Source organism: Cibotium barometz, chromosome 2, assembly GCF_041138505.1.
Source record: "Cibotium barometz isolate CiBa-2024 chromosome 2, ASM4113850v1, whole genome shotgun sequence".
Taxonomy (NCBI): domain Eukaryota; kingdom Viridiplantae; phylum Streptophyta; class Polypodiopsida; order Cyatheales; family Cibotiaceae; genus Cibotium; species Cibotium barometz.
This window is the reverse complement of record NC_141047.1, coordinates 26,836,223-26,847,933: the sequence shown is the minus strand read 5'-3', so window position 1 is coordinate 26,847,933 and position 11,711 is coordinate 26,836,223.

The following is an 11,711-nucleotide window of genomic DNA, read 5'->3' as shown; positions in this document are numbered from 1 at the left end:
AAACATTCATATTCTACATCCAGATGAGAATCATTAGGAGAAAGAACCAGATCAGTAACTTGGTTGAACTAGTAGCGCTAATTTAGTAAGGATGGGGAATCGTGAGAGTTGAGAGCCAAGACTATAGGGCCTCAATTATATCAAAACAACTCCTAGAGTATCGGTACATAGATACCCAATGACACATTCAAGATTTGTACCCCCTAAACAACTAAACAGAAGCATCTTTTAGGGTGATAACCTATGGATATATGGGACCATTACCACCTAGAATGGAACCTAGGCACAAGGCTAGAATGGCTCCTGAGCCAACTGTAGAAATGATAAACATCGGGTTCAAAACTCACCTAACCCAAGAAACTAAAGAAAACATCGATGTCGTTCTGGCATTATTCAAACAACCTAGGGGATTGAGGGAGGAAACATAGTATGGTCATCCTAGGATAAGACCCTCTCTCAGCAGTCATAGCCAAGATGATTTTGAAGTTTGATGGAATGGTTATAGCTATCTAGCTAATTTTGAACAAGTCTGTACTATAGAAACACTGAGACTAATCCTTAAACACAAATAGTATAAGGTTATAATTCATGACCAAAATGGAGCCCAATATTAAGAGCCAAGATTCCAAGAAGGGTGAGGTATTAGAATATAGGCATTGTAACCATTAGTCTTGGGCACAATATTGGATGGTTGAAATTAAGGTTGTGTGTAAAGGCACCCCAAAGGAGTGGCCTCCTCCTATTTAAAGGATGGGAACTCTTCACAATTTGTGTGAGAGTAGAGCCCAATTGCATTTGTAAGCAATTTAATAAGTAAGAGATTTCTTGTATGACTTTGTGTCTTCTCTCTCCTCCACTTGTGTCACCTAGCATGAGCACCACAAATTCTTAACATGGTATCTAGAGCTTAGGTTTACTCTTGTGGTGTAGAATAGGTCGACTTCAAGCCAATCTGTGGGAGATTTGGGCCAAATTTGGGCATTTAATGCCATTTTTGCTTTTTTCACTAGCTTCTAAACTGGCCAGCCCATACCACAGCTCATTAGAGGGCTCCTAGCACGCATTGTAGGCATTTCTGGCTTGAGGTTTGCTCTAGGGTTTTGTAAATTAGGTCATTGCTAAGCTCCATGGCCCATCAATGCCTCTGATTAGCCCCTAGTGTGGCCAATTTCTTCCACGCCCCCAAATCAGCTCGTTTTTCTGCTACTTTGTGGTCGTACGGTCCATACGCATTGCTTGTGCACAATTGGGACAAACCCTCTTATGTGTAGGGGCGCCATGATGTGCTAAAGCTACCTCTAAGAGGGTTTGGCATTTTGTGGACCACAGAAGGAGAGCCAAGAAAAAGAGCAGGCTGCTGTCCAGAGGTGCCATAGCCAAAGCTTCACCGAGCTTATAAGTGAGATTAAAAATTAATTATTTCTCATTTTTTTTCAAGTGGAGTTGATTTTTTGGTTAAATAATGGTAATTATAAGCTTTTCCCAGCATTTGGCTAATTCCTAAAGCCAAAATCTAAACCAAGTTTCCCTCTCCATCTTCTCCATAAAAGCCTCACCAAAAGCTTGTTTAAAGCGGGATTAAGGTGTTTTTAAACACTAACAAGTGTTGCTAAACACTAGTGGTGGCCCAACTGAAGAGGAGTGGAGTCCCTTGGCTCTAAGGGGAGGTGGCTTCATCAAAAATCTCTAAAGGCGGCGTCTTCAACAACAATTCACTCAAGCAATAAAGCTCCCAGTGGTGACTATTAGCTTGGAGAGTGTTTTTAAACACTAACGGTGGGCATAACCATCAAAGCGGGAAGTTTTTGCAACTAAGGAGTTCTACATCAGCTTCTTCATCAGCAAATCTTCTATTATGAAGGTTTTTGGTAAGCACATCAATTTTGGGTGCTTCTATTCAACTTCTGCTTATTTCTTGAGCTTGTTCCATGCAAGTATGGTGCAATGGCATCCCATAAGCCATGTGCAACCCATGAATGGTTCAATGCATTCTTATTCCGTTGTGAACTCATTGTGTTTAGCATGTAAGCTGAACCTAAGAAGAGGTCAATGCATCCTAACATGCCTCTATTTCATTTTTTTAGTGACATTGCATGAGCTCTCTTGGCATTGTTTATGTAAGAGACATTGGCACATGTATAAGCCATGTACTCATGAGTCAAGAAGAGTGTTTCTTGTCATTGTGAGCCCCTTAATCACTCCAAATAAGCTTGTACCTTCTCATTGTATTAGTGGAGAAGACACTGCTCTTGTCAAATCATTAAGACAAGTGGAGAAGACACTGCTCTTGTCAAATCATTAAGACAAGTGGTAAGACCCTCCCAAACCCATTCCCTTGAACACTTGTTTGAAAGGTCAAAGTGGAAAGATGAACGAGCAAGCATAGAGTGGAGTGCACCCGCATTAAGGTGTACATCGTCATCGACAACAACTAAAGACTCAAAGGCCATTATTAACCTTTGAAGCTCTAGGGTATTTGGTAAACCCTAGTAAACCACATCACCATGAGCACCATTGTACGCCTATTTATAAAGGCATCTCCATCCATAGATTAAGGGGGGGATTCTATGTGCAATACCACCCATTCCAAGCATTCATAGCTGGTATTGAGGGGGGGTATTAGAATATAGGCATTGTAACCATTAGTCTTGGGCACAATATTGGATGGTTGAAATTAAGGTCATGTGTAAAGGCACCCCAAAGGGGTGGCCTCCTCCTATTTAAAGGATGGGAACTCTTCACAATTTGTGTGAGAGTAGAGCCCAATTGCATTTGTAAGCAATTTAATAAGCAAGAGATTTCTTGTATGACTTTGTGTCTTCTCTCTCCTCCACTTGTCACCTAGCATGAGCACCACAAATTCTTAACATGAGGTACCCAAGATTACCAAAGAAAAATGTTGTGATCAAAGGACTCAAAAGATTACTCAAAGACAAACCTGGACAGTCAAGCCATTCTAATTTATCTTCTAAATGAGAATTGATGTGGTGAAGCAACCATGCAACCCATGAATGTCCAGTCTTTAGAGCAAGAGAAAACCAATGGTGTGGGTATTATAGAAGATACAAAAATTGAGAATCAACCAACTGCTAACATACTTAGAAAATGATGAGAATAACTAGAATTATGGGACTATCAACACACCCACAACCATTTAGCTTTTTTAGTGCCACCTCCTAATGGTGCAGATGTAGCTTACCCAAGCACGAACCCGATTAGTTAGGAATCCTTATACGGACATGGAGGTTCTACCTCCACTATAAGCTCTACCAGGAACCACTCCTACAAGGCTAGTTGAGATTGAGCTAATTGTTGATAAACCTCCTAACACACCTGAATTCTATACGGGTACCCTAACTCAATGGTTGGAAGCAAGGGGTGAACACCACATGGCCTAACCTAGACATTTAATGCTAGATACACACCAGTTGTGACAATATTAATGTAAATATCATCAGGATCTTATAGACTGAGAGATATCAACACACTAAGGTGAGCTTCCTTACCCTAACTCAATGGTTGGAAGGAATGGGTGAACACCACATGACCCAACCTAGACATTTGATGCTCGATACACACCGGTTGACCATCCTAATGTAAATAACATTAGGATCTTATAGACCGCGAGATAACAATGCACTAAGGTGAGATCCCTTATCGTGCTTTAGATGCCAAGTCCCTCCTCACAAAGTGGTCGATTTCCCAACTGCTAACCCACCATGGTTGGATAGATGGTGTATGAAGTGTGGCATTGATTATTTGATCAATGCCACCATGAAGTGTTCTATTGATCATCTTATCAATGGCATGATTGCCCTCTTAAGCCAACCTGGACCCTGTATCAAGTTTCCCTCTTACTTGATAGCCCGCGACCAGTGCCTCAAGTCCCTAAACTCCATAGTCCTTGACACTCTCTCTCTTTCTATGTGTCCAAGGCTACTATAAGTGCCCGCGACCTTGACTACATCTACCACTTGGCCTACATCATCGGTGGCTCAGAGGTGGTTTTACTTTATTGGGGCAGGTTACATTGGGTTGTGGGGTCTCTCTCTCTCTCTCTCTCAAAAAAGATGATCCGACTCCACTTCCTTTGGAGCCTCCATGAAGTTTGCCGATGTCGTTCCTTCTTCACTGGGTTTGCTGTAGCAGTCTCTCACCATGTGTCCTGGCTTTCCACATTTGTGGCAAGTAAAGGTCCTTCCTCCTACTCTGCCTCTTCCTCGTCCTCGTCCTCGTCCTCTCGAGAGAATCCTCCTCGGGTGAAGAATGCTTTTTCTTCTCCTGCTGTTGAATCGAGCCCTTTCTTCTCTTTGCCTCTGCTCTCTTGCTCTAGTAGAGCTGCTTCTATCTCTTGTAGCTTCAATTCAGGTACATTCTTTAGTGTTGCTACAATGTTTTCATAATCACCTTTGTCCACACTCTTCAGAAGTACAGCTAATGCTTCATCATCTTCTACCTTTTTGCCAATAGCTGTTGCTTAATGCTTTTATATTTGTTCAAGTGTGTGATTAAAGATTCACTTTCCTTCATGTCCAATTTATAGAATTGCATTAACAGATTTATCTTTGAATTTTTTGCTTGTGTACCAAATAATTTATTGAGTTCATCCCATGCATCTTTTGCCCATTGTATCCCTGTGATGTGATGAATGATTTCATCATTAAGTGTAATAAGTCCCAATGCTTTTTCATTCCTACTCTTCCACTCATTTTCCCCTCTCTCTGGGCATTCATCTCTCCCTTCAACTAATCCCCACAGATTTTTCCTCATCAGCACATACATGGTTTTTGTCTGCCATGTATAAAACTGTTCCCCATTAAATTTGGCTATTTCCTGTGCTGAACTCATGGTGATGTGAAGGGGGTCTTACCTCTTGATCCAATTTCAAGATTCAAGGGCAGTGTCTACCCTTTTACAACTCAATCTGGTGTTTAATAGATGATTACAACAAATTTATCAGCATAAAATCACCAGAAATTACATGAAATTAAGGGTAACCAATTTGTACGGGATGGTTGGAGTATCAAACCAACTCCAATTTGCAATCTGAAGTTATAGGGATCTGTATCAGATACCTAATGGTTAATTTGAACCCTCAATTGCACCAAAATATAGTGATTAGCACTGATTAATCACTGATTAGCAAATTAATGCTCTGTTTTGTGTACAGAAAACAGAGTATGCGGGGAGTCCAGATCTGGTGCCTTAGACTTCAAATGAGCTCAAATGCTTTCAAAGGCATCAATAGCAATGAGTCTAGTAGAGGATTAAGCCAAGAAACACAAGATTTGACCAAATATTGAAAGCTTAATCTCTGTTTTACCAAAGTCACCTGCATATTTGATGAAGAGCTTGGATCTCACTGTAGACTTGATGAAACTCAATTCTGTCTTCACCAGCTTGTAGAGCATGCTTGAAAACCCCCGGGGCTAAGTGGAATTGAAGCAATTTGATTTGATGAGCACAAGATCTCCAATTTCATCAGAAAAGTCTGCGCTGGAAAAAACGCGAAAATCTCCTAAATGCGCCGGCGGTTTGCTGCGTTTTTTGCATAGGCTGGAGCCCAATGATGTTAGCTAGCTAGTGTTAGAAGGGCTTGCCCTAATTGTGAGTGTGCAAGGTGAATGGAGTCCTCCACTGGCTGGGGGTGAAGGGGTGAAGTGAAAACTAACTAAAATTTTATTTATTTGCTAATTATCTACTAATCCTAATTAATTAACTAATGGGCTCATAAACCTGATGGATTCTAGGCATGGCTCTGATACCATGTTGAAATTTGAGCATAATGATGAGCTATGGTGGATCAAACACTAGAATCAACATCATTAACAAAGTGATTAGAAAATAATTAAGACGTAATTAGTGGATAATTAACAAAGTGATTAGCAAATAATTAAGACGTAATTAGTGGATAATTAGCAAATAGATTAATGTAGGCATAGATACTCAAAAACCAGTAAATTCTCATTAGGGCTATGCCTCAATTTATAGAGTTTACATCAAGCATCAAATCCCATTGATTTCTCCATGATTCACTCCCAGAATATCTCCACCTCTTGCCTGATTCTCTCCACCTCTTCTCTTTTCCCTGAATATCTCCCAGAATAACTCCACACTTCCTAAATTCTCTCATGCTACCCTTTATTCTCTCCCAGTAGATTCTTCTCACCTTTTCACAAGTTCTTTCTCACAATTACATCTCCTCTTTTACAGCCTCTAACCAAGAGCTTGTTCCCACACACACCCTATTCACTTGTATATTTCAACAGCAATGTCACATATAAAGCTAATAGAACTATCGTGCACTCTTAATAAATTGTACACCACATCCATCTGATACATCTATCCCGCCAAGTGATACCATGCTCTCTCAAGAAGAAATAATCATGGAGAGAGAACTAATTCTACAAAAAGGGTGCATCATGTGACAAATCGTTGATGTAGAAGTGGTACTCCCTAATGATAACATGTAAATATGGAGTACTTGCTACTCCATCCACATCAAACTCTACACGATGGTAACTAATGTGCACCATGATTACAATATGACGCTTGGGGTGAGTGGAGGGGAGGGTTACAAATTAATACCTACATAAAGGATGACATTAGTTTTACAATTAATAAATCTAAAAAATTTAAAAGGATAACATTAGTTTTACAATTAATAAATCTAAAAAAATCAATACTTTCTCAAAGAACTAGTACTCCGACTAAATCTCCTAGTATGGTGTAAATGTGTAGTTCTCTGTAAAATCTACTACAGAGACAACTATAGTTTAGATGTACACATGCATGGAGCCATGGGTGGGATGGATCATGATGTGACATAGCGATGACATGATGGTGAAGTGGCATATCCATATGTATATGCATGTATCACATGGCATCACGTGTGGCGGCAGGCCATGTTAATATATGGGAGGTGACATGAAAAGGTGGCAAGAATGATGTGGCATTATTAATGACTAGGATGATGACTTAGTAACTCAATTAGGTTGATTATGTTGACATGGATAGTGGAGGTGGCAAGGTGAGGTGCAATGATGCTTATGTGGAGTCTCCCCAAGTTGAGATGGACACAAGCTGGCATAGACTTGTAGGAGGTGTACCCACTAAGCCTAGGACACAAAAGCTAATTTGGCGTACATAGCTCTAAGGTTGATTTTGCATGTCATCTGTACACGAAAATCTTCTAAATTTTGATGTTCTTACAGAAAGAACCTCCGCATCCAAACTAAGTCTAGATTACCAAAGCTAAATAGGCTTGGGTATAGAATTGCATGGACACAAAACGAGGATTTTCACTTGTTCGAGGTGAAAAATGGGCTTTCCTAATAAATTGACCATTACAACTATCTTTCCCACAAAGACCATATTAGGGAGCCTGGGAAAATCCCAATTTCCATTTTACAAGATCAAAAATGGGGGGCACAATGAATCCTTTTAAGATTTTGTCAAACCCCCTTATGTGACATATCGTTGGAAAGTTCTTGAGGAGTAGGTTCTAAATTCACATTCTGACAAATTTGGAATTGGTATGCTCAAGATAAACCAAAAAGTAGATTGAAAAGAAAAATCCCAAAGTAATGGGATTTTTCCAAACTCCCTAATATGGTCTTAACATGAGGTTGAAGTAATTTCTAAACTTTGACACGCCTTAACAAATTGCCATAAATTTTGAAATGAAATATAAAAAATATAGCCATTAAATTTAAAATTTCATCTTAGGCTCATAATCCAAATCTGTGACATGATACCTACTAAGAGTGTACCACCAGGAAATGCATACATCATTAGGTACTCGACTTCATATGTGACATTTCATTAGGAGATCTTGTAATGAAATTCCTTATGTAGTAGCTAAGGGTGATTAGGTATTAAAGGTGAAGAAAGGCATGTTTTTTGCCTATTTCGAGGGCGTCTAAGTGAACAAAGGTGAGCACCCTTGTGCCATGCATCCATCCATGTGTGTGTGTGTGTGTGTGTGTGTGTGTGTGTGTTGTCTATCAATTGTTCTAGCTCCATGGAACAAATAAGTGGAGAGTTTGGAACATCACATTCACCTTGAAGTTTGAACTCTTTTCCATCACACTCAAATGTAATGGAATTATTTAAATAGCTTCTTTGTAACATATGACCTAAGCCATAAAGCCACTCCCTTGCTAGGACTACATCAGTCCTATCTAAATGCAAGATCTAGAAATCCAAAGTATTTTTATAGTCCTTAATCTCCACCTCAATCCCAAATGCATGATCTAGAAATCTAAAGTATTTGTATAGACCTTAATCTCCACCTTGATACCATTTATCCTAGTATCCCATACCTTCTTTTAGTCTATTATCGAAAGAGACCACATGCAAATGGGCATTTGGACTTTGTGGTAACTTCAATTTCTTGATTAGAGAATGAAATTATGTGTTGCACTATCATTGCACTATTGTCAAATTATTCTTACATCTAGACTTCTTATCTTTCTAGACATTTTCGTTAAGTCATTAGGTCCAAAAGAAGTTTCCACATGTGGTTGGTGATAAATAAAATATGTTTGTGCTATCCTCATGGTTAACCCCTACCTCATTAATCTTTGAAGCACCATTGATTTTTATAGTCCTTAATCTCCACCTTGATACCATTTATCAAGGTATGGGATACCATTTATCCTAGTATCCCATACCTTCTTTTAGTCTATTATCGAAAGAGACCACATGCAAATGGGCATTTGGACTTTGTGGTAACTTCAATTTCTTGATTAGAGAATGAAATTATGTGTTGCACTATCATTGCACTATTGTCAAATTATTCTTACATCTTGACTTCTTATCTTTCTAGACATTTTCGTTAAGTCATTAGGTCCAAAAGAAGTTTCCACATGTGGTTGGTGATAAATAAAATATGTTTGTGCTATCCTCATGGTTAACCCCTACCTCATTAATCTTTGAAGCACCATTGATTTTGCACATAATACACTTTAGGTGGACGTTTGTCTACTTTTGCACTTCTTATTTCTTTCTAGGGAACTTCCAACTAAGATTCAAACATCTATAACAAACATCGTGTTCCTTGGCCTTTGATAGTCCTCAGATTAAAGAGTCAGATACCTTGGTTTGAACCTCCTAGGTTTTTAATTTGAGTTTACCTCTTGTTCTTTAAAGGTAGATTTACTTTTAAACAATCCGCTGGGCTAAGCTTATCTTAACTTTTCTTTTTCTTCAACATTAAAGTTTTTTAAAGTTGAAGGTTTAGGAGTTTTGGTCCACCATAAGACATTTGTGTTTCTTTTGGTTTCTCTCTTCACATGGTGTTAGTGTGCATAACTTTCTATTCTCAATCTTGTAGTTCATGAAATGTGAGGTGGACTTGTCTTGAGACCTCTTCTTGGTCACTATCATTGGAACTCTTTGCTTGTGATTCGTCCTTGATTTGTCTCTCACATATTACTTTATTTCATCTTCTCCATCCAGACTTGGAAGTCTTTTTGGAGTTAACTAAGGCTTAATCAATGGGATTTTACTTTGCTAAAGTTTTAGCAATTTTAGGATCTATTTTCAAAGCATTAATATGACTTGGTTTCAAAATATTATGACTTGGTTTCTTCATCAAATACTTCCATTTGAAAAAAAACTCCTCACGGCTTTAACATAATGAAAATAATTCTCTTCATCCTTCAGGCCTGGCAAGTCTCTCATTCTAACATGTGTTGGCTTTTTTAGATTTCTCATCAAAGAATCTTCTCTACCTTCAAGGAAGGAGTGCTCAGTATTCTTCTAACACCTCCTCCTCATCACCTACCAACCCCAAGGTGCAGCTTGTATCGAAGCCTGCACTAAAGCCTCTGAGTGATATGACTTTGTATTTCCTAGGAGTTGTTTCTTTATGGTTTTCAATTAGTTTAACTCCTTTCAGTTCTGTGAGTGTAGAAGATATGGTTCTGATCGGAATAATGTCATTACTGTCTTCATCACAAAACTGATTTCCCATGATTCTAGGACATGTATCTATTGCAACCAATAGATGTATCTAGTTTTCCTCCTCTTTTTGGTTTGCTAGTGAAGCAATGGAAGTTTCCTCATCTTGCTCACATCTTTTACATCTATGATTAATCATATGACAAAAGTTTAAGCTTCCTGAGCATGTTGTCATATCAAAACCTAAGTTATTTTGATAGGCATTCTCATCACATCTGTATAGGAATGGTTCTTTAGGTTCACCTTGATGGTGCTATCCTTCTTGTGGAGGTAGATGCCATCTCTCCCCAATTGTGGGTGGATTAGCATTATTTTGTGCAAAAAAGGGTGATGTCAAAGAATCATATCATAATTGGTGGGCCTTCCAAAGAATAATAGCAAATTTATGCTCAGAGACTAGGCTACATGACATTACTTCCACTGCTTTCAAGATTCCTATAGGCATTCCTAAATTGCCACTAGATAATTGAGGATAATTTTTGAAGGTTTTAGAGGCTTGCTTCCCCATCTTTGCATGTTTTTAGTAGCTATGCTCACTCCTACTCCTCCATTTAGGATTATAGTCATGGTCATGCCCTCCCCAATTTGATTAGAATGGTGGCATTTATATCATCTCCTTTGAAGTATTTACCCACTACAGTGACATGCCCATATTTGTATATTTTCAGTGGGTTTTCCTTGGTTTCTTGGTTGATCTCACTTGTGTCTTTTAATGGCTTGGCTAGACTTTTCATCCATTGGCGGGATTTATTCCAAGCTTTTGGTTTCCCTTTTAAGTATTTAGCCATAGAGATAGTCATAAAGGTAGAGATGATTGTCCTCAAGGCTCTCGCTTCTTATTTAAGGTTTTGCCTTATTGAAGGCATGTTGGCTATGGTCATTGGCTCTTCTTCTAAACCTATGTATGAAGGCATGGTCTTTAATGAGTTTCCTTTTAACCGTCTCGTGACAACCACGCCCTGTCTGACTGTTCCCTCAGTTTTTTCTCCTATCATATTTCTCCACCTTAGTTCCCTCGGTTTTTTCTCCTATCATAGATTCTTTGAGTGCAAGCTACCTCTCATGAATCTCCCGTTCCCTCAGGATATGGTCATGTAGTACTGTCAGGTTTCTTGCATCTTTAGGCTCTAAGGGTAAGTCTCCTTTTTGGTTCTAAGATCTTTTAGTGCCTCCATTGTTGTCCTGAGTGGTTCTTTAATTGTTGGTCTTTTTGTGATTCTTAGCTTGAGACACTACCTTCATGAGATGCTTCTAGAATGGGCTATAGAGGTCTCAATGTAGGACTCTCCTATAAAAATAATAGGATTGGTCATGTGGGACTGTTTATTTCTTGTAGTATCGAGTCTTTGCTTCACTAACCTCAAGATATCCTCACTTGGATTAGGGTATTCTCAAAGCTTTTTGGGAAGTATTTACTCGTGTTTTGGTCTCTATTTATATCGCCCTTCCACAGCCTTATTGGTCATTTCTGGGAGTTCTTCCATCCTATCCATCTCACGGCTAATCCCCATCATTACTTTCCATCCCTCGCTCCTCGTTCAAAGTGATTTGAATAGGAGGTTCCATAACATCTTCAATCTCAATATATCCTAGAATATTCCATGGATTACTTTTTTGTTTCTGCCTCTTGTCCCTATGGGCTTGTGACACTTTTTAGGATTTCTCCTTGAGTTCTTCTATTCTGTATATGAGGTTTGGTTCATGAGGGTTTCCCTCTCCACGCTCGTCTTTTAAGGTAATATGAG